The sequence below is a fragment of the Gallus gallus genome, chromosome 28 (genome assembly GCF_016699485.2).
Source record: "Gallus gallus isolate bGalGal1 chromosome 28, bGalGal1.mat.broiler.GRCg7b, whole genome shotgun sequence".
NCBI classification, from domain to species: domain Eukaryota; kingdom Metazoa; phylum Chordata; class Aves; order Galliformes; family Phasianidae; genus Gallus; species Gallus gallus.
This window is the reverse complement of record NC_052559.1, coordinates 191,549-219,084: the sequence shown is the minus strand read 5'-3', so window position 1 is coordinate 219,084 and position 27,536 is coordinate 191,549. Positions and strand designations below refer to the sequence as shown.

Below are 27,536 nucleotides of genomic sequence, written 5' to 3'. Positions count from 1 at the left end.
TACGGGAACACCATTTCTTAGCTGCTTTCCTCCCTGCCCCAATGCCCGTCACACTTCATCATCTCCACTTGACAGGCTGGAGCAGCAGCAAGTCGTACTGCTGGGTTTCTGAAGGCCCTTTTAACCTCCAGAGGGAAGAAAACAGCCCCAACAAAAAGGGGGCAGCGGGGCTCTCCCTAGGACACCACTGGTCTCAGCAGAGTTCACAGGGACTTCAAACGCACAAAGCACCCACAAAAGCATCCCAACAGCTCCAACAAGGAAGCAAAACAAACCCAGGACGCTCTGCAGGGCTCCCAGCTCTTAGGAGCTGACACCTGCTAAGAGATGCACAGAAACCCTCTTCCCTACTTCTCCCCCTGCCATTTCTACAGCCATTTACAGACAATGGGGAAAGGCAGCGTAAGGCTCGTGGAGAAGACTGGGTGGACATGACATTTCTCACTCCCCTGCTGCCAGAGCACTGCTCGTCAAGAGGACCACTATTTCTCAAACAAGCACCAACCAAGCATGGCAACAAACAACTCAAATGGCACTTGCCCAGCAAAACAACCAGCCTGCCCAAAGACCTCTCCTCAGAGACTTGCCCAAAAGGCCACAGCCATTACTCCCACGTGGCAGGCTTACTCACAGAACAGCACCCTTCTCGTCACCGTGCATCACCAGGACACAAGCAGCCTGCTGGGGCAAGGGAGGCAATCTCTCCTCAGCATCTCACCACACACGTTCCCTCCGCACTGCTTTCCTGCACAGATACAAGGACAAAAGCCTCACTTCATCCGAGCAACGACTGGCAGCAACTCCACAAAATCCTCCATGCCAAAGCAGCTCCTGCAGATGCACAACGCAGTCCTCCACAAGGAACACGAGCTTATGCTGCAGCCTCTGGAGAAGCAAGCTGCCTTTGCGGTGCTTGCTCGGGAGGCCTCCTTTGGATCACCTCTCAGCCACAGCAGGAGAGCTTCTCTTCTCCATATCCATGCACCTCGGTACCTTTTCCCAAGTTCCAAAAAGCCAAGGAAGGCAAAGCCAAATCACCTGAAAAGCCGAGAAACAAAGAGGAACACCCTGAAGGAGGGAGAAAAGAGTTCCAAGAAGGCGAAAGGGAAAAGTATCAATCACCACATCTGAACAAAACCAAGGTATTGCAACACAGGAGCAGCAATAAAGCAAGACTGACAAAAGAACGGCAAACAACAAGGAAAACAGAGCAAAGCAAAACAAAGACACGAAATACAAGAGTCCAGCACATGAACTCAAGACAGCATCATGGCAAAGCAAGGAAGCCAAACACAGGAAAACAGGCCCACTGCCCCGCCACAGGCATACACTGATCTAGATCACTCCGTGACAGCCAGCTAACACAAACGGGAAGGAAGGATGAAAGCAGTCTTGTTGGACTTCACAGGCTTTCCTCCTCATCAAATCTTGTTCTGCTCAGGAGCAAAAAGAGGGAAGCAATTCACCTGGATGACAAAGGGGGGCAGCCTGGTTCCACCCCTCCCTCACCTCATTTCAGGGCTGGCTGCCCCAAGGGAAGGATCACTGCTTCAAATTCTGCTCTTGTTTAGTATGGTGTGAGCCCTCTTCTTCACAAAGGGGTAAGCAGTTCCATCTTCATTTACTGGACTGAATCCCTTCCACCCCCTGGGCAACTGAAAACTGTGCCTGGGATAGCCTTGGTCTACAGTTGCCATTCTGGGTTAACCAGTGGTACACTTCCGTTGGAGGCCTGGGTCAAAGGAGGTCCCTAAGGGCCAGCTGGGTCTGGCCCCTCTGGCTTCAAGCAGCAAAAAAAAGCTTACAGTAGCAGCTGATAGCCGACGGGGGATACCACTCTGTGTAGAAATGGGGGTACTCAGAGCTGCGTGAACTCCTTGGACAGGCCAAACAGCGTGGAGGTCACTTCTACTGGTAGCTGTGCAATTCAGGAATGAAGTCTGTTGCTCAGCTCGGACGCCTGACAGCATTTTGTGTGCTCCAGCAGCTTTACTCTGAGCAATGTATTGCTGTCAGGCAGACTGGGGTTTCTTTACCACTACCTCAGCAGGAACAAGACTAGAAATACGGTCCGTAAGTGCACTGCAACTGAACAGAAACATGGTCTGGTCTGGCTGTAAGAATAGTGTATTTGAGGGATTTTTGGTGGATGTGGGCTAACAGGACAACTTCTGTTGGTGACTGGTTTCTGCGAAGGAGAAAAATTACACTTGGTTTTAGGGAATCAGCCCGGGATTAGAGCGACTCTTACTGAGAAAAGGGAAAGCTTCTGTGGGTAAGAACATTATTTGGCGAGCTGTTGTAAGAGCGATGGAAATCTCTCTTGTTGTAATAAGAGATGGAAAAAAGCAGGGGAGTTACCTCGTAGGAAAAAAGAGCTCAGGGAGCTTGAGACAGTGTCTCAGAAAAGGCGTGCCTTTGCTTAGCATTGCTCTGTGTCTGAGTTTTCCTTGCTATTGGTGCATGAAGCCCTCAGATGGGAAACCCAGCCTCCCCCTCCAAGTGAGGACATTGCCCTAGCAGCCCCTGGGGCTTGGCCTGAAAAGAAGGGAAAAAAAACCCCAACAAACAAACAAAGCAATGCCACGCAAAGCAACAGAGAAAGAAGCATAAAAGAAAGAAAAGAAGTTAAATAGCAAAAGGAAAAGCAAAGGAAAACCACACGACATGGAAAGAACAAAGACAAAGACAACTCTCGGGATGGAATCAAAGAATGCCCTCAGGCATCTGTCCCCTCCCCTGAACCTTCCTCCGTCCCAAGAGTTTCTGCCCGGTGGGACCACGTGCAGGACAGCAGGCTTTGGCTTGATGGGCTGCAAGGCCAAAAAAGGGCGGCTCCAGGCCCCCCAGAGGATGTCACAGCTGACATCACCCACGCTCCTGGAACCTTTGTGCTGTTACAATCAGTTTCCATGACGATGACGGGCCGTCCACAAGGACAGCTGGCAGATGTTTACAGGCACCTCAGCTGGGAGATGCACTGCCCGCAGCCGCTCGCCGTGCCCTGGGGCTGAGAGCAGCCCTGGCAGAAGACAAGCTCGGCCTCATCCCCTGCTGGATTACGGTTAAGTGCTACTATTTAGTCTTACTACTAACTGCGGCACCGTTACCCTTTGGCATCACATTGGCGGGTTACTGGATTAGATAAGGCTTCACGTGGAAATGCTACCAAGTTCAGTCAGTGCAAAGGCTTCAGGAAAACCCCTAAGGATTGGCTTAAAGGTTACTGTTAGAGGCTAGCGTTTAGGATGAAGAGTTACCATAGTAGGTTAGGATGAAGGGCTTCCCTTCAGTGACAGGTGAACGGTTACCACATCGGATTAGAGTTAACCATAACCAAAAAGGGAATCCTTCAGGGCTACCCTTTGGCGTTAGGACTAAGGGTGGCCCTTACTTGATGAGGGCTAACGCCATCCCTGTTGCGTTTACAGAAAAGGCTTCAGGGCTACCCATTAGGAGGGTTAAACATTACCTGTGTGTATGGCAAACAGATTGTAAGGCAAACAGGTAAAGGACCAGAGAGATGAGCGCGTTTCCAAAGGAGGAATGACATAAAAAGCTTACCCGTACCCTGGGCGCGCAGAAGGGCTCCACTAAGGGTGACCTCCAGGTAGAGATCCTTCCTCCTTGGGAGTCAGCCCTTACATGGGGTCTAGCAGGGCTGCAGCCAGGGTCCACCCCTTCCGGTCACTCAGGTGAAACTGCCATCACCTGTGCCCCTGCAGCTGACTCAGCACTCGCCTCAGGTGGTCAAACAGAGGGTCAGGCTGTGATTATACAGTTCCCAATACACCTGTGTGATTTAGAGTTCAGACTTGTGGTTTATACATTTGGATTAGTGTTAGGAGCTAAAATCTCTAGTACAAGAGAAAGGAATAGAAACGCTGCTAGGAAAAAAATACAGTGCAAAGAAAGGAACAGCAAAGAAAAAAAAAGAGCACCAAACTGAAAAAAAGAACAAAAAACCCCACGCACATCAAAGAAAGCCAATAACAATAAATGAAACAACAACAAACACCACATTCAAAAACAAGCAACCAACGATAACAGAACAGAATACACTCTCACGGAAAAGCAAAGATGACAACAGAGTCTGGAAGAGGCAAAAACTCAGCATCTAGGCCTGGGAAGATGACAGAGAACAATCCACATACAGCAATGCCGAGAAAATGGGGCAATAGGCCCGCATGGATCCAGCCAGCTGGAGAAAAAGCCACAAGAGCACCACAAGGGAAGAGGCAAGGAGGCCCAGGAGGCGTGGACCCACCTGGGAAACTCCAAGGAGCTGCAAATGCATCAAGCACGGCAGGAAAGCCCAGAGAGGAGGCTGCAGTTCAAGAAGCCAGAAAGGAACAGACAGAAGAGAACAATCAAGGGAGAGAGCACATCAGGTAAGTGAAGGCAAAGGAAGAGCAAGGCCGGGGCAAGGGGACAAGGAAGGCAAAGCCAGGTAAGGCAACCAAGAATGAAGAGCAAGGGAGAAACTCCAAGCAAAGCCAAGAACCATCCTCTGAAAAGGCAAGGAATGCTCTCCTCTGGGAGGAAGAAGCTAATGCAAAGAAAGGAACAGCTAAGACAAAGAGCCAACAGAACAGACACAAAGACAATGGAAAGCAAAGCAAAAGGCGCACTACTGAAAAGCAATAGGGGAAAAACAACCAAACGAGGAAGACAAAGCAATTCAAACAAGTCACCATACTGCATTCCATTCATTTGCTTTACTCGTGTATATCGTGGCAAACCAAAGAAGCCAAACACAGTAAAAACACTCACCAATGCTTAGCACTGAAGAGAAGGAATAAACAAATATTCACAAGCAATGCAAGGCAAAGGTACAAAAGAAAAACCAAAGAGCAAAGCAAAACTAAGCCAGGAGCAATAACAGAAGGAGGAAGTACTAAAAAGCCAAGGAAAGCAAAGCAAAAATCACCTGAAAAGCCAAGAAACCAGAAGGAATACCCTTAGCAAGCAGAAATCCAGCCATCAGAGGACTGTGTCAGCTCCATGGATTCCAGTGACACCAAGGTATCTGCAACATCAAATTTCAGCCAGGCATCCCAGGCCCTTGGTGGCCTATGACAGCAGCGCTCCTACAGAGTTCATTCTCTTACACCCTGATACCAAAGACATGCTACCTGTGAGTGGCTAACACAATATCTGGCTGCCACAGGACTTGCAAGGAGTGACACCAAGTTTTCTCTCTCTAGTCAGCACACAGAAGTTACTTTGGCTGCCCTTGCAGGAGAAGAGAGCCATCTCTTGCCATGCAGGGAGGGAGGACGTGGTGTACTTCTAGCATCAAGTTACACATGGTCAAGTCAGGGGATGCCATACCTGCTCCCAGCCTGAATCGCCACCCTTCCTGAACGCTGTCACTGAAAGCTTGCTGCTATTGTGTTAGCTGATTCTTGCTAGCATTCCCTCCTCCTGAGCTTCACATACATCAGGGCTTGAACAAGTCTTACTGACGAGGGCATCAAAATTGGCATCTGGCCGCAGTGATCTTCTGGACACTAGCTTTTCATTACACGTGAAACAATCTTTCCTGCAAGATATGAAGAAGGAGAGAGAACAATGCTCAGTCTGTGGCAAAAAGAGAGGCGTGTGTCCCAACACTACCACTGTTAGAGAAAGCACTCCTCATGACTCAAGTTTTACAGAAAAGCTGGAACGAGGCTTCTCAGCTACTTGATCTGGCTGTTCAAAGAGATTTAAAAACAAACAAAACAAAACAACCAAACGTGCATCTCTTTGCATCAGATTCAAAGGTGTGCTGATTTCAAGTGTGTTGAAGCAGTCTGTTTTTAGAGTCCCTGTAATATAGAGTATTATAGTCTGTCTTTAGAGTTGTATAATATGAGTACTATAGAAGTCCTACTCTGCACATTATTTTTGCCCTTAATCCAATGGCTGGATTTGCCCTGAGAAAGGAGGCATTTCTGATGCAGATTACAATGAAGGCACAGTCCTTCATAGGACCCGTAGGATGAAACAAAGATTCAGAAACCCACTCTGGAATTCAGGCACTAATTACTGGGAAAACTCAAGCACAGTCTTGTCCTTCCTAACGTTTTGTTCTCAGTTAATTGATAGGTTAGGCTCACCTGTAGTTTTTTTCTCCTGTAAGTTTCTTCCTCTTGTAGGAGGATCTGCTCCATGATCTTCCCAGGCACAGAGGTGAGGCTCACCGGCCTGTAGTTCCCCGGGTCCTCCTTCCTACCTTTCTTAAAAATTCCCAGGATCCTGTTGCGATTCATCCACACGCAGACATTCTGGAAGACAAGCATCTGAGACTGGCCAAAAGTGCAACAGGACGACTGTTTGCTGAGGGCTTATCTTGCAAAAACATTTTAAACATTTTTCATTTTTCCAAATATCAGTTCAGCCTCCCACTTCCTTCTCAGACATTTATGTCTGACCCTGAAATTCCAAGTGAAATGAATTATACACCCAGTGGTGTGAGCTGCCCAGAACAATCACTGAAAGACTATTCGGCCTTCTTAAAGGAGGTGATTTGGAAGTCTGGATGCATCCTTATACGGCAGCCCAGCGGACCTGCTTGCCACGCAGCCCGGTTAAGCACGCACTGCCATTCCTTCACTTCTCACAGCTCGCTAGCCATGAAAAAGGGAAAGAAAAAACCATCAGGGATTTCCCAGGCAAACCACGGATATCACAGAATCATAGAATATCCTGAGTTGGAAGGGACACACAGGGACCATCAAGTCCAACCCCTGGCTCCCCAAAGGACCACCCAAAATCAAACCCTGTACCTGACTGCGGTTTCCCAACGCTCCCTGAGCTGCAGCAGCTCAGGGCCGTGCCCATCACCCTGGGCAGCCTGCTCCATGCCCACTGGTGCAGACCCTTTCCCTAACCCCCACCCGACCCTCCTCTGACACAGCTCCATGCTGTTCCCTTGGGCCCTGCTGCTGTCCCCCGAGAGCAGAGCTCTGCATTGCCCTCCTCTTCCCGTGAGGACCTGCAGCTGCCATGAGGGCTGCCCTCAGCCTGCTCTGAGTTAACCCAGGCACCTCAGCTGCTCCTCACACACCATGCCCTCAGACCCTTCCCCACCTCCGCAGCCCTCCTTTGGACACAGCTTTATGACCTTCTTATGCACTGCCACCCAAACCAAAAATGCTCCAGTTGAAACCACACAGCGCAAAGCACAGTGGGACAACTGCTTCCCTCACTCAGGGCCTGAGACACCCCAGGGCACACCATTGGCCCTTCTGGCTGCCAGGGCACACTGCCAGCTCAGATTCAAGTTGTCAGCAACCACAACGCCCAGATCCCTCCCTTTTGGCAGGGATGATCTCCAGCCCCTCGCCCCCCCCACTCTGTACGCACAGCCAGGGCTGCCGCATCCCAGGTGCAGAACGCAGCGCTTGCTCTTTTTCATGCAGATGGGGACCACCCTCACATTTCTCCACATCTTGCTGCAAGGCCTCTCAACCCCCAAGGCAGTCAACATTCCTCCCAGCTTCACAGCAACCACAAACTTACTTCATACAACGGCCACATCTTGACTGGAACCAACAGAGAAAGCATTACAGAGAAATGGCCTTCTAAGGGACCCCGCAGAATCCCACTGCTGACCAGAAGGGCAGCTGTCAGGCCATGGCTTCCCCTCGTCCCACACAGCCATCTTTTACTTGACATGGGACATTCTTACCGTCACATCGCCACGGCCTTACGATGGCATGAGCCACCTCCCTGCCAACCGCTAGAAATACGGGAACCCTGACAACAGAACACCAGCTGAGATGCAAGCCAGTGCAACCAAGGCAGGCCTGCTTTGGAAGGCCAACATTCTAACTGGAAAAAATGCTTTCCTGCACTACTTACTTTGGTGCATTCTTTGCAATGCCATGGAGCTCATTCTGCAACACAGGTAGACACTGCACTGAGCACAATACAGTCCCATGGAAATGCCCATTTGCATTTCTTTCTTTTTTAAGCACGTTGCCAACCAAGAAAAAGCCTCCCGTGGGATACAAATAAATTTGGCCTCAGGAGTCCTCTCCTTAGAGACTCTGCACAGCGCACTCTGGGGCTCTAAAGGGTCTCTTGCCAAAAGCAAAGCAGCCAGTCACACTCACATGAGTTCAGGGTGCCTTCGGAGCTCAGAGAGCTTCAGCACTTCAGTCCTGCGGGAAGAACTCCATCTGCAGCTTAAAACCACGGCTTGATGCAGGTTCTTGCAGAGGAAAGTGACTGAACTTGGACTAGTGGAGGTGAAGCCTGAGCCAGCAGTTCTCCAAACTGCCTGGAGGAACTTCTCTGCCTGAAAAATAGATAACCTCATGGCACGTACTGCCAAAAGACAGCTAGACACTGTACCGTTCTGTACGCTTGCACTGCGTTTGCAAGGATCTGACCAAGGAAAAAATGGTTTCTTCTGCAGCTAGCCAAAACAGGGGCTTCTTGGAGAGAGCAACAGCATGCACACACTCTCTGCAAGCCCCCTGGCATCCTTCTGCTGTGCTCATGGAGCACCTGGAGTAAAGCAGGCACTGACTGCATAGCTCGTGGGGACTACCACTGCTCAGATAACAACCGAGTGCGTGAAGAAATGTGGCAGGAGGAGCAGTGCATTCATAACGCAGCAACAAAGACTGGAGCACTGCTGAGACAGGTAGCAGAGCTCCTTCATTAGTGGTCACTGTTAACCCCATCCAGTCAGTGCTGAGCAAAACGAGGACTCTGCAAACTGCAGGTAATATTTCCTGCTGGCTCAGCTATAGTCATTTATGCAGCTTTTAGGGTAGGTTTGGTGTTTTTTTCTTTCTTTTTCTGTTCCTTGCTTTTGGTGAGATGCTAATAATTCGTGCAAACTCCCCCATACACAACCAATCTCCATCAGATGATGAGACAAAAGGCTGAGATAAGCCCCACTTCTAGCTATACACTGTTAAAACGGGAAAAGAAATCTGTTCAGAGATTTTGCGATGCATATGCATGCAACAAGAAAAGCAGAGGCAGGGAAAAGAAGAGCTGGCTTGCATGGCAGCAGGTGAACAATGAACAAGGGAAAAACACTTGGCTGTAACATTCACACCCGTGTCTCATCCCACCTAACACCCAGAACACAACAACTTCCAAGTAATGCTCTAACTGATCCGTACTGTATTGAGCCTCTAAGCTGTCTTTGCTTCTCTGCTTCTGTAATTTAAGCTCCTTTTGTCTTGCTGTTCAGCAGGCAAACCTCACCCTAAGAAGACAAGATGCAAACTATGGGTGGAGTATGTATGTAGCCAAATGAGTAAAAATGCGTTTGATACGAGACAACAAACAGATGTGAGACGATGCTGTCTGAAATGGACCCATACTGACTTGAATAGACGTACCAAAACACTAGAAATCACGTTGTTACCATACTGGAGTCTTTCCTCTTCCATCACTTAAGCTGTGTACAAAGCTCTGGCATGTCCCGTGAACCAGCAGGCACCTGCAGCCCTATCCCTTGGCATTACGCACAGGAAAAGAAATGGCACAGCATGATAGCTTATCCCTTAGTTCACTTAAAGAAAAGCAAGCATATCCTGAATTACTGACAATCACCAAGCTTGATCACCTTACGGATCAGGATGTGACATTGGAGCTCTTCTCTCCAGCAACCAGAAGAGACAACTAGCAGGGGAATCATTGCTTCAAAGGTCTGCAAGAGAAATACTCACCTATGGAGAGCAGGAGACAAATCCAGCCTAGTTCAGGTGCAGCTGAAAGCTGTCGGCAGCCAAAGCCTCAGCAGTCACCAGAATGCAAACAAAGCTATTCTTCATGCGTTCATTTCCTAAGTTGAACACGATGCCTGCCATTAAAAAAAGAATAACAATCAAAATAATCCTAAGTGGCTTTTGTTGGAATAAAAAAACAGGAGAAAAATCACTTGGAAATCACAGAAACGTGGCGGAATGACTCACACAGCTGGAGTGCTGTGATGGATGGCTAGCGACTTTGCAAAAGAGAGAGGCAAGGCAGGAAAGGCAGTGGTGCAGCCCTCTACGTTAAGAAAGAATGGGAATGTCTGGAAATGAACGATGGCCATGATAGGGTTGAGAGCTTCTAGGTCAGAAGAAAAGCAAAGGCCAGTAAGACTGACCTTATCGTGGGAGTGTGCTACAGGCCACCCAACCAGGATGAAGAGGTGGGCAAGACACTTTAGACACAGCCGCAGGAGGTCTCAAGGTCTCTCCCCTTGTTCTTGTGGGCTATTGCAAAGTCCCAGACATCTGCTGGATTTATAATACAGCAGATAGGGAACAGTCCCAGAGGTTCCTCGAGTGTGTGGGAGATCACTTCCTGACACAGCTGGTGAGGCAGCCAGCAAGGGCGAAGCAAAATCCTGCTGTTTGTTAACAGAGAAGGTCTTGTGGGGGATGTCAAGGCTGGAGGCCGCCTGGGGCAAAGGGATCGTGAGATGCTAGATTTCTCAATCCTTGTTGAACCACGGAGGGGAGTCAGCAGAACTGCCACCTTGGACTGCCGGAGAGCAAACTCGAACCTCTTTAGGACCATGGTTGAGAGGGTCCCTTGGGAAGTACTTTTGGAGGGCGTGGGAGCCCAGGAAGGCTGGCAGTACTTTCCAGAAGTAATTTTAAAGGTGCAGGAGCTGATTCCACAGAGTATGGTCTGTGGAAGAGTGGGCAAGCTACTTATGATGATTACAGGTACGTAGCAAATATGTGCAGGGAGAAAATTAGAAAAGCCAAAGCCCAGCTAGAACTGAGCTTGGCCACCAAGGTAAAGGACAACAATAAATATTTCTGTAAATACATCTACAGCAAGAGGAGGGCTAGGGAGAATCTCCATCCCTTCTTGGATGCCGAGGGCAACTTGGTGACCAAGGATCAGGACAAGGCTGAGGTACTTAATGCCTTCGTTGCCTCACTCTTTCATAGCAAGACTCATTACTTCCAGAGAACACAGTCCCCTGTGCTGGTAGATAGGAATGGGGACCCGAATAGGCCATGCATAATCCACAATGAGATGGTTTTGGACCTGCTCCAAAAGCTGGATGCCCGAGTCCACGGGGCCAGATGGACTGCACCTTACCTCGGTGCCAGGGTAGGTTACGGGATGGATAATGTTGGGATTAATTAAAGGTCAACCAGGGGATCAGGCCCAGTCACAATGGGTTGACAAACGGGAGATCCTGTTTGACAAAAGAACTCGCCCCACGCCACCCGTGGCCAGAGGAGACTCCAGCAGCAGCAGCAGCAGGAGCAGATCCCATGGAGGGAGGAAGCAGGGGCAGCTGGGCCTGCTGTGCACATACACAGATAGACATGTAGATACCTTGTCACTGCTCTTCTGCCTCCACAGTTCCTGGGGGACTGGGAGTTTTGTCTTCACACAGGAACTCCGCCACAGCAGCATTGTCCAGTCCGTGGCACCTTGATCCCAGGATGTGCTCCGCACCGTGCTTCTAGGGCCATCAACATCTGCTGCTGCACAAAGGCCCCTGAAAGGAAAAGCACCCTCGCACGTTTGCGCTGCTCCCACACTCCCCAGAACTGTCTCTCAAATCTCACATAACACAGACTCTCTCAGACTCTTGGCTGCAGCCCAATAGCACAGCATCCCCTCTCTCACTTCATGAGCCAAGAGGCCATAGTTTGTGTCCCTTTCTAAGCTTTACTGACACAATTAGGCAAGAACTTAGGTTTGCCCATCCTGCAGCCAGGAATGCTCCAACCTGAGGGGGGAGTGGCCGTGAGAGCAATGTCTCTGTGCAAGTGCAGCTCGTTCCTCCCCTCTGACAGGGGCAGAAGGAGGGAGGCAACAGACAAAAGCAGAAAGCGTCTGCATATCCCTCGTGGCTCTAATTTCCTGCCTTACGCTGGGAAACGAGCTGAGCCGCTGGGCCTCTCCGTTATGCTTAGCTCTGCAGCTCGGACATCATCTTTACACTCAGCTGTTCCTGGGCATAACGCTCCACACAATGACCCTGCAGATCCCCAAGGCCTGCCTGCCTGCCTGCCTGCTGTCACTCACCTGGAGGTTGCAGGGTGCTGTGCCTCCTGGCTGGACTTGCTGCTGCTAAGTGGCACTTGCAAGACACTGAGAGCCCACCTGCTTGGAACTGCAGGCAACAAACACAAACGAGAAAGAAGGAAGAAAGGATTCTTGGATTTCACAGGCTTCCACAGGCTTCATTAAAACACGATCTGCTGTGGAGCACAGCTGCAAGCATTTCACCTGGGCAAAAAAGGGGTGGAGCCTGGCTCCAGCCCTCCCCACCCTCGTTTAAGGGCTGCCTGTCTAAGGGGAAGAATCTCTACTGGGACATCTGCTCTGTGCTAATACTTTCTGAGTCCTGTTCTTCAGAAAGGGCTCTTTGTTTACTAGCTTGAGTCCTTCCCCACTCATAGGAAAATTAAAACACAGGAAAGCAGCTGGATCAGCTACTGCCTTTCACTACAGTTACCATTTTAGGTTATGGATCAAGGTTGAACTGTACAGAGAGAGTGCAGCCACAAGGCTCTGGCTGTGCCGGGCCTCCCACCAGCCCGGGCCCCAAAGCAGCCCCAACTGTGCCTGGTCCTCCTCCATCCTAGGCCCCAAAGCAGCCCTAACTGTGCCTGGTCCTCCTCCATCCTGGGCCCGAAAGCAGCCCATACTGGGTCTGGTCCTTCTCGATCCTGGGTCGCAAGGCCCTAGCTGTAACTGGGCCCTTTTTGGTCTGGGCCCAGAGGAGGCCTCAACTGTGCTAGGCCCGTCTCCAGCTCGGGCCCCAGTGCAGCCCGAACTGCGCCCGGTCCTCCTCCATCCTGGGCCCCAAAGCAGCCCCAACTGTGCCTGGTCCTGCTTCATCCTGGGCAGCAACAGCCTGGCTGTGCCGGGGCTCCCTTTGGTCTGGGCCAAGAGCAAGCCTCAACTGTGCCAGGCCCCCCTCCAGCCCAGGCCCCAAAGCAGCCCCAACTGTGCCAGGCACCTTTCCAGCTCGGGCCCCAAAGCAGCCCCATCTGTGCCAGGCACCTTTCCAGCTCGGGCCCCAAAGCAGCCCCAACTGTGCTTGGTCCTGCTTCATCCCGGGCCTCAAGACCCTGGCTGTGCCTGGGCCCTTTTTGGTCGGGGCCCAGAGGAGGCCTCAACTGTGCTAGGCCCTTCTCCAGCTCAGGCCCCCCCAGTGCAGCCCCAACTGCACCTGGTCCTCCTCCAGCCTGGGCCCCAACACAGCCCCAACTGAGCCTGGTTCTCCTCCAGCCTGGGCCCCGAGGCTCTACCTGTGCCTGGGCCCCCTTCCTTCTGGGCCCACACCAGGCCTCAACTGTGCCAGGCCCCCTCCAGCCTGGGCCCCGAGGCCACCACTGTGCTGGACCACCCTCCGGCACAGGCCCTGCCCCAAGCCCTGCCCCCTGTGGACAGCTCTGCTCTTTGCCTGCTTGGTTTTTGTTCTCTCTTCACTCTGCCAGCTTAACTGGATGAGTTTCAATGGGGCCGAGTGTCGGGTCCTGCATTTTGGTCACAACAAGCCCAGGCGTCCCCCCAGTCCTCCTTGGGGAGGAGTGGCTGGAAAGCTGCCTGAGCCCTGAAAGGGACCTTGGTGTGCTGACGGACAGGTGGCTGAAGATGAGCCAGCAGTGTGCCCAGGTGGCCAAGAAGGCCAATGGCATAACCACCATTCCTGGCTCAGGAACGGTGTGGTGAGCAGGACTAGGGAAGTCATCCTGCCCCTGGACTCGGCACTGGCGAGGCCTCACCTCGAGTGCAGTGTTCAGTTTTGGGCACCTCAGCACAGAAGGGCCGTTGAGGTGCTGAAGCAGGTTGAAAGAAGGGCAACAAGGCTGGGGAAGGCCTTGGCCAATATGCCCTCTGAGGAGTGACTGAAGGAACTGGGGCTGTTTAGTGTGGGGAAAAGGAGGCTGAGGGGAGACCTGATGGGCTCCCTATTCCACCCAGGGAGCTGGTTCAGTCACCATCCCTGAATGTGTTGAAAACCAGGTGGTGCTCGGGGACATGATTGAGCAGGGGCTTGTTAGAGTTAGGCTGGTATGGTTAGGTTGTGCTTAGACTGGAGGGTCTTGAAGGTCTTTGTGGCGACAAAAACTGCAACCATCTCAAGCCTGGGGGAAAGGGGCTGACCCCAACGGTCACGCAACCCCCCTGGGGGGAGGGGCTCCCCTAACTGCCACTCTCCAGCTGTCATGGCAGGTAAGGCAGCAGGCTTCCCCTGCTCCCATGCTTCAGCTGGCCCCAGCGCTCCAGATCCCACCCCTGTGCCCCAGATCTCACCCCAGCGCCCCAGATCCCACCCCTGTAACCCCGATATCACCCCAGTGTCCCAGATCCCACCCCAGCGTGCCAGATCTCACCCCAGCGCCCCAGATCCCAGCCCTGTAAGCCCGATCTCCGCCCTGTGCCCCAGATCCCACCCCAGCGCCCCAGAGCTCACCCCAGAGCCCAGCCCAGAGCCTACTTTGGCCTTTCCCCACAGAGAGAATCCCTCGAGGAGCGCTGACGGTGCCTCTGACACCCGACGCCATTTTCCCTGAAGCGACTGTGCCGCCACCGGACCCCGCCTGGATGCAGCCCACCATCCGCGGACCGATGCCGGTACCACCCCAAGCCCTCCCTGTCCCCACTGCCACCTACCTGGCGCCTCAGGCCTCTGTCTGGCCTGGGGTACCAGGTGTCTGGGGACAGGCAGCGCAGCTCCCCCCTGGGGGGCTGCCCCCAACTGGGGCTCAACTGCCACCTGGGGGCCTGCCCCCAACTCTGGGGCTGCACTTACCGCTGCTGCAGCTGCTACCTGGGGGGCTGCACCCAGCTATGGCTCCCCCCACTGCCCCTGCTCACTGCTGGGGACATCCCCTGCTGGCAGGGACGCTGCTGCCCCAGCAGCCGATGGGGCTGTGGCCTGGGGCCGTGTTCCACGGGGAGCCCCCGCAGCCCGCAGGCACCTGCCTGCCGCAGGCCCCCGGCCGCCCCGGCCCCCCGCCAGTTCTTTTGCAGGTACCACCACTGCAGGAGCAGGTGCTCCCCGTGCCCTGCACCCTGCCCGCCACCTGGGAGTCGCCGATGGAGCCCTTTCAGGACGCCGTGGTGCTCACGCAGGACCAGGGGCACCCAGCGCCCACCGACGGGTGCCCCCATCCCGCCACGGCTCCGCTCGGCTGCAGCACCGCAGCGCTGGACTCAGGGGGTGAGTTTGGGGGCTGCGGGGCGTGCGGCAGGCTGTCCACACCGGGTGGCTGTGGGAAAGCTGGCATTGCCCCACTGGGGATGTCCTTGCTTTTCCAGCAGCCACAGCGAGCGCAGACATCCCGGAGGACGTGGCGGACATCCAGCATCTCCTGGCATGGCTCAACGACGGTGAGTTTGGGGGCAGCAGAGCTGGCGGGGGGTTGCTGCCACCCACCCAGCCACCCACGCACCCACCCCACTGGGTGTGGGAAAGAAAGCTGGCATTGCCCCACTGGGCATTTTCTGCCTTTTCCAGAAGTGACATCCAAGACAGGCATCCTGTACGACGACGCAGACATCGATGACCTGCTCACGTGGATCAACAACGGTGAGTCTCTCTCGGAGGGGCAGCAGAGCTGCTGGGGGGGTGTCTGCACTGAGTGGGCGTGGGAAAGCCGGCATTGCCATTGCCCCGCTGGGCATTTTCTGCCTTTTCCAGAAGAGACACCCAGCACCCACAGACTTGACAACGATGATGTGGAAATGGACCGTTTGCTCACCTGGATTGACGGTGAGACTGTGCTCCGCAGAGGTGACCCCCAGAGGTGGCTGCCTGCACCGAGTGGCTGTGGGAAGGCTGCCATCATCGTTCGGGGGGATGTTCTTGCTTTTTCAGAAGCGGCTCCGGAGAGTGCTCTGGAGGTCCCCCAGCACAAGCAGGACCTGCCCGGTGTCACAAGAGAGGGGACCAAAGCCACTGCAAACAGCTGCCAAACGCAAGAGCTGATGCAGCGCATCACTGCCACAGAGCCACTGAGCCCTGATGTCTCCAGCAGCCTCGACTCCTCTTCTTCCAGCACAGAGCACTCGGACTCCTCCGGGGCCAGCAGGGAGCTGAGCAAAGAGACACATCCTGAATCAGGGCTCCTCAGCAACTCGCTCTGCTGGCAGCCAGCATCCCCTGAGCTGCCCGTGCCGACGCCCCTGGCTGCCCCTGCGCCTCCGTCGCCCCGCACTGCACATCTGATGGAAGAGGCGCGGCGGAGGCAGCCCCGGGTGGTTCTCACCCGCCTGGCACTGCCGACCCCCCTGGCTGCCCCCGCACCTCTGTTGCCCCGCACTGCACGTCTGATCCAAGAGGTGCGGCGGAGGCAGCCCCGGGTGGTTCTCACCCGCCTGGCACTGCCGACCCCCCTGGCTGCCCCCGCACCTCTGTTGCCCCGCACTGCACGTCTGATCCAAGAGGTGCAGCGGAGGCAGCCCCGGGTGGTTCTCACCCGCCTGGCACTGCCACCCGGATGCATCTCCTGCCGGCTGGCAGACATGCACCACGAGGACAGCACCGAGCCAGCCAAGTGCCCAGCGCCCGCCTGCACCACCACTAACAGCAAGAGCACCGGGCACGAGCAGCACACTGGCAGCGGCCCAGCCACAAAGAGGAAGCTGCCGCGCTGCCACGATGGCCCAGGCCACAAACACCGGCGCTAGGCCAAGCTGGCTGTGTCAGCACGGTGGGCGGGCAGCAGGAGGACTGTGCCCTGATGGGGTGCCCATCACAGCCCAACAGCGGCTCGAGCGGGAGCGCACCAAGAAACCGGCCCACTTGCTGGAGCAGGAGACGTGGCCATAGCCCACCAAGACGGCTCCCTGGAGCCCTGGGCTCCTCGCTGGCCCCCACCATGCCCAGAGAGCAGCGGCAGTGTTCCGGGGGCACCAGCACCGGCCCCAGCCCTACCCCTCCAAAACTGGGCTGTCCACAAACGGCATCTTGGGCTGGGGCAATGCGGGACTCTGAAGCTGATGGACCGCCAAAGGGATGGACTGTCAAAGCTATGGGCTGGGAAACGTTGGCTGGGGGGTGGGAAATGGGTGGGGAGGGAATGGTTGCAGGGTGGGGGGAGGGAATTTGGGGTGGGAACTCTTTGGGTGGGAACTTGGGGTGGGAATTCTTGGGGTGCTGGGATCTTTGTGAGGTTGGAAATGAAATGGCTGTACTCTGATGTTGTTGGGGTGGGAATCTGGGGTGGGGGGAGGGAATTTGGGGGGGGAATTCCTGGGGCGCTGGGATCTTTCTGAGGTTGGAAATGAAATGGCTGTACTCTGATGTTGTTGGGGTGGGAATTTGGGGGGTGGGGAACTGCTGGGGCGAGAAATGGCTGCCGTGGGAGATGGTTGGCATCAAAAATGATTGGACTCCGTAACTGCTGGCATTGAAGATGGGGGGAGGGGGAGGGAATTCTGTGAGGTGGCAATTCTGGGGGAGAAATTGTACTCTGATCACGTTACACTCCCAAGTTGTTGGAATTTGGAGGAAGGAATTGTTGGGGTGGGAATGTGGGGGGCTGGGAGGTATTTTGCAGAGGGAGGGAACTATTGGTGGGAGGGAGCGGGGGGGGGAGGAGGGTGGGTGGTGGGAAATTGATTGCGGGGTGGGAGCTGGGGGGTGGGAAATTGATTAGAGGGTGGGAATTTTAGGGGGTGGGATCAGAAACAATTGTTAGGGTGGGAAAAGGTTGGGAATATCATCATTTATTTGCTGCTTTGTACGTTAAATTATTAAACGTGTAGGAAAGTGAACGCCAAACCTCTGCCTGCAGTCGTTTGTGCAGCACCAAAGCCCCCCCCCAGGCTCCCCCGTGCCCACCTCCGGGAATGCTGGGGTGGCTGCAGCGAGCCAAGAGCTCCTCCACTCTCAACATCTCCATCACCATCGCTGCTGTCAACATCTCTGTTGCCTTGTGCTGTTCCTGGGGAAGGAGATGGTCACGGACCGAGCAGTGGGTGTGTTGAGCTGGGGGCACTGGGCAGTACTGGAGGCACTGGGAAGCCCACTGCAGGGCACTGGGAGGCTATTGAGGGCCGCAGGCAGCACTGGGGGGCACTGAGTTTGCACAAGAAGACTCTAGACAATACTGGGAGGCAATGGGAGCTTAGTGGGGAGCTAAGCAATCCATTTCTTCCGTGGGGGAGACTTTCTCCCTGGGGCTGACCCCCCCCCAACCACAGCACCGCTTGGCTCTGCCCTGGGCGCTATGGTCCACGCATTCCCACCCTGATGCTGTCTCTCAGTGACACATTTGTCACCCACAGACTCACCGTGGGTCCTGAGCTGGGCTGGGGGGCGTCCTGTGAAAGCAACCCCAGTGACAGCCCTGAGCCCTATACGGCACAGATCCCGGAAAACCACCGGGTTTCATGCTGCCCAAATCAGCTTCAGCTCATCACCCTGGGACTCCAGCGGGGGGCTCTGTGGAAGCTTCCCCTGTTTCCAGCTGCTGCTACCCCGTGCTTGTTGACCATGCTTCATGCTCTGGCAGACACCTGGAAAGGTCAACTCTGCCATGGCCTAGGAAGAGCTCTGCTCTTTCTTTCTTAGCAATGCCTCTGAACATCTTGAAAGCCAGGAGGAAGAGGCCATGACTGAAAGGCAGAGAGATTCTGGCAGCACAAGGGACCGTTTCACAACAACAAGCTCCACACAGTCTACGGGAACACCATTTCTTAGCTGCTTTCCTCCCTGCCCCAATGGCCCGTCACACTTCATCATCTCCACTTGACAGGCTGGAGCAGCAGCAAGTCGTACTGCTGGGTTTCTGAAGGCCCTTTTAACCTCCAGAGGGAAGAAAACAGCCCCAACAAAAAGGGGGCAGCGGGGCTCTCCCTAGGACACCACTGGTCTCAGCAGAGTTCACAGGGACTTCAAACGCACAAAGCACCCACAAAAGCATCCCAACAGCTCCAACAAGGAAGCAAAACACACCCAGGACGCTCTGCAGGGCTCCCAGCTCTTAGGAGCTGACACCTGCTAAGAGATGCACAGAAACCCTCTTCCCTACTTCTCCCCCTGCCATTTCTACAGCCATTTACAGACAATGGGGAAAGGCAGCGTAAGGCTCGTGGAGAAGACTGGGTGGACATGACATTTCTCACTCCCCTGCTGCCAGAGCACTGCTCGTCAAGAGGACCACTATTTCTCAAACAAGCACCAACCAAGCATGGCAACAAACAACTCAAATGGCACTTGCCCAGCAAAACAACCAGCCTGCCCAAAGACCTCTCCTCAGAGACTTGCCCAAAAGGCCACAGCCATTACTCCCACGTGGCAGGCTTACTCACAGAACAGCACCCTTCTCGTCACCGTGCATCACCAGGACACAAGCAGCCTGCTGGGGCAAGGGAGGCAATCTCTCCTCAGCATCTCACCACACACGTTCCCTCCGCACTGCTTTCCTGCACAGATACAAGGACAAAAGCCTCACTTCATCCGAGCAACGACTGGCAGCAACTCCACAAAATCCTCCATGCCAAAGCAGCTCCTGCAGATGCACAACGCAGTCCTCCACAAGGAACACGAGCTTATGCTGCAGCCTCTGGAGAAGCAAGCTGCCTTTGCGGTGCTTGCTCGGGAGGCCTCCTTTGGATCACCTCTCAGCCACAGCAGGAGAGCTTTTCTTCTCCATATCCATGCACCTCGGTACCTTTTCCCAAGTTCCAAAAAGCCAAGGAAGGCAAAGCCAAATCACCTGAAAAGCCGAGAAACAAAGAGGAACACCCTGAAGGAGGGAGAAAAGAGTTCCAAGAAGGCGAAAGGGAAAAGTATCAATCACCACATCTGAACAAAACCAAGGTATTGCAACACAGGAGCAGCAATAAAGCAAGACTGACAAAAGAACGGCAAACAACAAGGAAAACAGAGCAAAGCAAAACAAAGACACGAAATACAAGAGTCCAGCACATGAACTCAAGACAGCATCATGGCAAAGCAAGGAAGCCAAACACAGGAAAACAGGCCCACTGCCCCGCCACAGGCATACACTGATCTAGATCACTCCGTGACAGCCAGCTAACACAAACGGGAAGGAAGGATGAAAGCAGTCTTGTTGGACTTCACAGGCTTTCCTCCTCATCAAATCTTGTTCTGCTCAGGAGCAAAAAGAGGGAAGCAATTCACCTGGATGACAAAGGGGGGCAGCCTGGTTCCACCCCTCCCTCACCTCATTTCAGGGCTGGCTGCCCCAAGGGAAGGATCACTGCTTCAAATTCTGCTCTTGTTTAGTATGGTGTGAGCCCTCTTCTTCACAAAGGGGTAAGCAGTTCCATCTTCATTTACTGGACTGAATCCCTTCCACCCCCTGGGCAACTGAAAACTGTGCCTGGGATAGCCTTGGTCTACAGTTGCCATTCTGGGTTAACCAGTGGTACACTTCCGTTGGAGGCCTGGGTCAAAGGAGGTCCCTAAGGGCCAGCTGGGTCTGGCCCCTCTGGCTTCAAGCAGCAAAAAAAGCTTACAGTAGCAGCTGATAGCCGACGGGGGATACCACTCTGTGTAGAAATGGGGGTACTCAGAGCTGCGTGAACTCCTTGGACAGGCCAAACAGCGTCGAGGTCACTTCTACTGGTAGCTGTGCAATTCAGGAATGAAGTCTGTTGCTCAGCTCGGACGCCTGACAGCATTTTGTGTGCTCCAGCAGCTTTACTCTGAGCAATGTATTGCTGTCAGGCAGACTGGGGTTTCTTTACCACTACCTCAGCAGGAACAAGACTAGAAATACGGTCCGTAAGCGCACTGCAACTGAACAGAAAATGGTCTGGTTTGGCTGTAAGAATAGTGTATTTGAGGGATTTTTGGTGGATGTGGGCTAACAGGACAACTTCTGTTGGTGACTGGTTTCTGCGAAGGAGAAAAATTACACTTGGTTTTAGGGAATCAGCCCGGGATTAGAGCGACTCTTACTGAGAAAAGGGAAAGCTTCTGTGGGTAAGAACATTATTTGGCGAGCTGTTGTAAGAGCGATGGAAATCTCTCTTGTTGTAATAAGAGATGGAAAAAAGCAGGGGAGTTACCTCGTAGGAAAAAAGAGCTCAGGGAGCTTGAGACAGTGTCTCAGAAAAGGCGTGCCTTTGCTTAGCATTGCTCTGTGTCTGAGTTTTCCTTGCTATTGGTGCATGAAGCCCTCAGATGGGAAACCCAGCCTCCCCCTCCAAGTGAGGACATTGCCCTAGCAGCCCCTGGGGCTTGGCCTGAAAAGAAGGGAAAAAAAACCCCAACAAACAAACAAAGCAATGCCACGCAAAGCAACAGAGAAAGAAGCATAAAAGAAAGAAAAGAAGTTAAATAGCAAAAGGAAAAGCAAAGGAAAACCACACGACATGGAAAGAACAAAGACAAAGACAACTCTCGGGATGGAATCAAAGAATGCCCTCAGGCATCTGTCCCCTCCCCTGAACCTTCCTCCGTCCCAAGAGTTTCTGCCCGGTGGGACCACGTGCAGGACAGCAGGCTTTGGCTTGATGGGCTGCAAGGCCAAAAAAGGGCGGCTCCAGGCCCCCCAGAGGATGTCACAGCTGACATCACCCACGCTCCTGGAACCTTTGTGCTGTTACAATCAGTTTCCATGACGATGACGGGCCGTCCACAAGGACAGCTGCAGATGTTTACAGGCACCTCAGCTGGGAGATGCACTGCCCGCAGCCGCTCGCCGTGCCCTGGGGCTGAGAGCAGCCCTGGCAGAAGACAAGCTCGGCCTCATCCCCTGCTGGATTACGGTTAAGTGCTACTATTTAGTCTTACTACTAACTGCGGACCGTTACCCTTTGGCATCACATTGGTGGGTTACTGGATTAGATAAGGCTTCACGTGGAAATGCTACCAAGTTTAGGGGGCTGGGGAGTTTAGTTGACAATGCAGGCATACAAGTAATATTTGCAGGTATTCCTACAGTGGCAGGGATAGACAATGCAATAACCAGGAAAACCCATCGCATAAACACATGGCTGAGAGGCTGGTGCAAGCACAAGAATCTCAGGTTCTTTGGTCATGGGGCGGTCTACTCGGCACCTGGCCTGAGGTCTGCTGATGGGTATCACCTGTCTCAAAGGGGGAACCGGATCCTTGCCCAGGAGCTGGCAGGACTTGTAGAGAGGGCTTTAAACTAGACATGAGGGGGGAAGGGGATAAAACCAGGTCTGCTAGAGGTGAGCCTGGGGGAGCGATAATAGGATTAGGGGTGAGGAGAGAGGCCCAGCTAAAGTGTGTCTATACCAATGCACGCAGCATGGGCAACAAACAAGAAGAGTTAGAAGCCATTGTGCAGCAGGCAAACTATGACCTAGTTGCCATTACAGAAACGTGGTGGGACCACTCCCACGATTGGAGTGCTGCAATGGATGGCTACAAACTCTTCAGGAAGGATAGGCAGGGAAGAAGGGGTGGTGGAGTGGCTCTCTGTGTTAAAGAGTGCATTGAGGTTACTGAACTTATGGCTGGGGAAAACAGAGTTGAATCCTTATGGGTTAAGACCAGGGGAAGAGCCGACAAGGCAGACATCCTGGTGGCCGTCTGTTAGAGACCGCCAAACCAGGATGAAGAGACAGATGAGGTGTTGTATGAGCAGCTGGCGGAAGCTGCGCGATCCCCAGCCCTTGTCCTCATGGGGGACTTCAACTTTGCTGACATATGCTGGGAATACAATTTAGCACAGAAGAAGCAGTCTAGGAGGTTTCTGGAATGTATGGAGGACAACTTCTTGATGCAGGTGATAAGAGAACCTACGAGAGGAGCTGCCCCGTTAGACCTGCTGTTCACAAACAGAGAAGGTCTGGTGGGAGACGTAGAGGTTGGGGGCTGTCTTGGGCAGAGTGACCACGACATGGTAGAGTTCTCGATTCTTGGTGGAGGCACGAGGGGGAACAGCAAAACTGCTACCTTGGACTTCCGGAGGGCAGACTTTGAATTGTTCAGGAGACTAGTAGGGAGAGTCCCCTGCGGCTCAGTCTTAGAGAGCAAAGGGGTCCAAGATGGCTGGTTGCTCTTTAAGAAGGAAGTCTTCAAGGTGCAGGAGCAGGCTGTCCCCCTGAGCCGCAAAATGAGCCGGCGTGGATGAATAGGGAACTATTCTTGAGGCTCCAGGAGAAAAAAAGAATCCACCTCCTCTGGAAGAAGGGATGGGCAACCCGGAAAGAATACAAAGAAGTTGTTAAGACGTGCAGGGAGAAAATCAGAAAGGCTAAAGCCCAGCTTGAACTCAACCTGGCTGCTGGGGTAAAAGGGAACAAGAAACTCTTTTACAAGTTTATCAACAGCAAGACGAGGACCAGGGAGAATCTCCATTCTCTACTGGATGAGGCTGGCAATGTGACCACTGAGGATAAGGAAAAGGCAGATGTTCTCAATGCCTTCTTTACATCTGCCTTTAAAAGACAGACCGGTTATCCTCAGGTTTCTCCACTCTCTGACCTGGCAGCCTTGGCTGGGGAGCAGACTGAACCCCCCACGATTCAGGAGGAAACAGTCAGAGACCTGCTACTCCAACTGAACTGCCACAAGTCCATGGAACCGCATGAGATTCACCCGAGAGCGCTGAGGGAACTGGCGGAGGAGATAGCCGAGCCGCTTTCCATCATCTATCAGCGCTCCTTGTTGACGGGTGAGGTCCCAGAAGACTGGAGGCTTGCCAATGTGACTCCCATCTACAAGAAGGGCTGCAGGGAGGATCCGGGGAACTACAGGCCTGTTAGCCTGACCTCGGTGTCAGGGAAGATTATGGAGCAGATTCCCTTGAGGGAGATCACGCGGCATGTGCGGGACAAGCGGGGGATCAGCCCTAGCCAGCATGGGTTCACAAAGGGCAGGTCCTGCTTGACCAACCTGATCTCCTTCTATGATCCAGTGACCCGTCTGGTGGATGAGGGAAAGGCTGCTGATGTGGTCTACCTAGACTTCAGCAAAGCCTTTGACACTGTCTCTCACAGTATTCTTCTCCAGAAGCTTGCAGATTGTGGCTTGGACAGATACATTCTTGGCTGGGTAAGGAACTGGCTGGAGGGCCGGGTCCAGAAAGTGGTAGTGAACAGAGTTAAAGCCAGCTGGCGACCAGTCACAAGTGGTGTTCCCCAGGGGTCGGTGCTGGGGCCTGTCCTCTTTAATATCTTTATTGATGACCTTGATGAGGGTATTGAGTGCACCCTCAGTAAGTTTGCAGATGACACCAAGCTGGCTGGAAGCGTTGATCTGCCTGAGGGTAGCGAGGCCATGCAGAGGGATCTGGATAGGTTGGATAGCTGGGCTGAAGCCAATGGGATGGGATTCAACAAGACCAAATGCCAGGTCCTGCACTTTGGCTGCAATAACCCCAGGCAATGCTACAGGCTTGGGGCAGAGTGGCTGGAAGACTGTGTAGAGGAAAGGAAATGGACCTGGGGGTGTTGATTGACGCTAGACTGAACATGAGCCAGCAGTGTGCCCAGGTGGCCAAGAAGGCCAATGGCATCCTGGCTTGTATCAGAAACAGTGTGGCCAGCAGGAACAGGGAGGTAATTATTCCCCTGTACTCAGCACTGGTGAGGCCGCACCTCGAGTATTGTGTCCAGTTTTGGGCCCCTCACTGTAAGAAAGACATTGAGGCCCTGGAGCGTGTCCAGAGGAGGGCAACAAAGCTGGTGAGGGGTCTGGAGCACAGGCCTTATGAGGAGCGGCTGAAGGAGCTGCGATTGTTCAGTCTAGACAAGAGGAGGCTCAGGGGAGACCTTATTGCTCTCTATAACTACCTGAAGGGAGGTTGTGGTGAGCTGGGGGTCAGCCTCTTCTCTCGGGTGACAGTGATAGGACGAGAGGGAATGGCTTCAAGCTGCGCCAGGGAAGATTCAGGCTGGACGTTAGGAAATAGTACTTCTCTGAAAGGGTGGTCACGCACTGCAATGGGCTGCCCAGAGGTGGTGGAGTCACCGACCCTGGTGGTGTTCAAAGAGCATTTGGATGTTGTGTTGAGGGACATGGTTTGGCGAGAACCATTGATGAAGGGCGGATGGTTGGACTGGATGATCCTGTAGGACTTTTCCACCCTTAGCAATTCTATGATTCTATGATTCTAAGTTGAGTTAGTGTAAAGGCTTAAGGAAAACCCCTAAGGATTGGCTTAAAGGTTACTGATAGGTGCTAGCGTTTTGGATGAAGAATTACCATAGTAGGTTAGGATGAAGGGCTTCCCATCAGTGACAGGTTAACGGTTACCACATCGGATTAGAGCAAAGGATTCCCATTTCGGTTATGGTTAAGGGCTACCCTTTGGTGTTAGGACTAAGGGTGGCCCTTACTTGATGAGGGCTAACACCATCCCTGTTGTGTTTACAGAAAAGGCTTCAGGGCTACCCATTAGGAGGGTTAAACATTACCTGTGTGTATGGCAAACAGATTGTAAGGCAAACAGGTAAAGGACCAGTGAGATGATCACGGTTCCAAAAGAAGGAATGAAATAAAAAGCTTACCTGGGCGCGCAGAAGGGCTCCACTAAGGGTGACCTCCAGATAGAGATCCTTCCTCCTTGGGAGTCAGCCCTTACATGGGGTCTAGCAGGGCTGCAGCCAGGGTCCACCCCTTCCGGTCACTCAGGTGAAATTGCCATCACCTGTGCCCCTGCAGCTGACTCAGCACTCGCCTCAGGTGGTCAAACAGAGGGTCAGGCTGTGATTATGCAGTTCCCATACACCTGTGTGATTTAGAGTTCAGACTTGTGGTTCATACATTTGGATTAGTGTTAGGAGCTACAATTTCTAGTACAAGAGAAAGGAATAGAAACGCTACTAGGAAAAAAATACAGTGCAAAGAAAGAAAGAGCACCAAACTGAAAAAAAGAACAAAAAATCCCCACGCACATCAAAGAAAGCCAATAACAATAAATGAAACAACAACAAACACCACATTCAAAAACAAGCAACCAACAGTAACAGAACAGAATACACTCTCACGGAAAAGCAAAGATGACAACAGAGTCTGGAAGAGGCAAAAACTCAGCATCTAGGCCTGGGAAGATGACAGAGAACAATCCACATACAGCAATGCCGAGAAAATGGGGCAATAGGCCTGCATGGATCCAGCCAGCTGGAGAAAAAGCCACAAGAGCACCACAAGGGAAGAGGCAAGGAGGCCCAGGAGGCGTGGACCCACCTGGGAAACTCCAAGGAGCTGCAAATGCATCAAGCACGGCAGGAAAGCCCAGAGAGGAGGCTGCAGTTCAAGAAGCCAGAAAGGAACAGACAGAAGAGAACAATCAAGGGAGAGAGCACATCAGGTAAGTGAAGGCAAAGGAAGAGCAAGGCCGGGGCAAGGGGACAAGGAAGGCAAAGCCAGGTAAGGCAACCAAGAATGAAGAGCAAGGGAGAAACTCCAAGCAAAGCCAAGAACCATCCTCTGAAAAGGCAAGGAATGCTCTCCTCTGGGAGGAAGAAGCTAATGCAAAGAAAGGAACAGCTAAGACAAAGAGCCAACAGAACAGACACAAAGACAATGGAAAGCAAAGCAAAAGGCGCACTGCTGAAAAGCAATAGGGGAAAAACAACCAAACGAGGAAGACAAAGCAATTCAAACAAGTCACCATACTGCATTCCATTCATTTGCTTTACTCGTGTATATCGTGGCAAACCAAAGAAGCCAAACACAGTACAAAGAGAAAAACACTCACCAATGCTTAGCACTGAAGAGAAGGAAGAAACGAAAATTCTCGAGCAATGCAAGGCAAAGATACAAAAGAAAAACCAAAGAGCAAAGCAAAACAAAGCCAGGAGCAATAACAGAAGGAGGAAGTACTAAAAAGCCAAGGAAAGCAAAGCAAAAATCACCTGAAAAGCCAAGAAACCAGAAGGAATACCCTCAGCAAGCAGAAATCCAGCCATCAGAGGACTGTGTCAGCTCCATGGATTCCAGTGACACCAAGGTATCTGCAACATCAAATTTCAGCCAGGCATCCTGGGCCCACAGCAGCGCTCCTACAGAGTTCATTCTCTTACACCCTGATACCAAAGACATGCTACCTGTGAGTGGCTAACACAATATCTGGCTGCCACAGGACTTGCAAGGAGTGACACCAAGTTTTCTCTCTCTAGTCAGCACACAGAAGTTACTTTGGCTGCCTTTGCAGGAGAAGAGAGCCATCTCTTGCCATGCAGGGAGGGAGGACCTGGTGTATTTCTAGCATCAAGTTACACGTGGTCAAGTCAGGGGATGCCATACCTGCTCCCAGCCTGAATCCTGCAATGTGTCAGGAGGAGCAGTGCATTCATAACGCAGCAACAAAGACTGGAGCACTGCTGAGACAGGTAGCAGAGCTCCTTCATTAGTGGTCACTGTTAACCCCATCCAGTCAGTGCTGAGCAAAACGAGGACTCTGCAAACTGCAGGTAATATTTCCTGCTGGCTCAGCTATAGTCATTTATGCAGCTTTTAGGGCGGTTTGGTGTTTTTTTCTTTCTTTTTCTGTTCCTTGCTTTTGGTGAGATGCTAATAATTCGTGCAAACTCCCCCATACACAACCAATCTCCATCAGATGATGAGACAAAAGGCTGAGATAAGCCCCACTTCTAGCTATACACTGTTAAAACGGGAAAAGAAATCTGTTCAGAGATTTTGC

The 27,536-nt window shown here is 52.8% G+C and overlaps 2 long non-coding RNA genes across 2 annotated transcripts; both read right to left on the bottom strand.

Annotated features, from left to right (window-relative positions):
- Window positions 1-180: 180 nt before the first annotated feature.
- Window positions 181-25,550, bottom strand: LOC112530440. Its single transcript, XR_005842094.2, has 3 exons — window positions 25,399-25,550; window positions 3,565-3,571; window positions 181-745 (listed from the first exon to the last, which is right to left on the bottom strand). It is a non-coding gene; the product is annotated as an uncharacterized LOC112530440 (long non-coding RNA).
- On the bottom strand, window positions 11,305-13,293 carry LOC121107719. Its single transcript, XR_005842103.2, has 3 exons — window positions 13,236-13,293; window positions 12,004-12,091; window positions 11,305-11,470 (listed from the first exon to the last, which is right to left on the bottom strand). It is a non-coding gene; the product is annotated as an uncharacterized LOC121107719 (long non-coding RNA).
- Window positions 25,551-27,536: the final 1,986 nt, after the last annotated feature.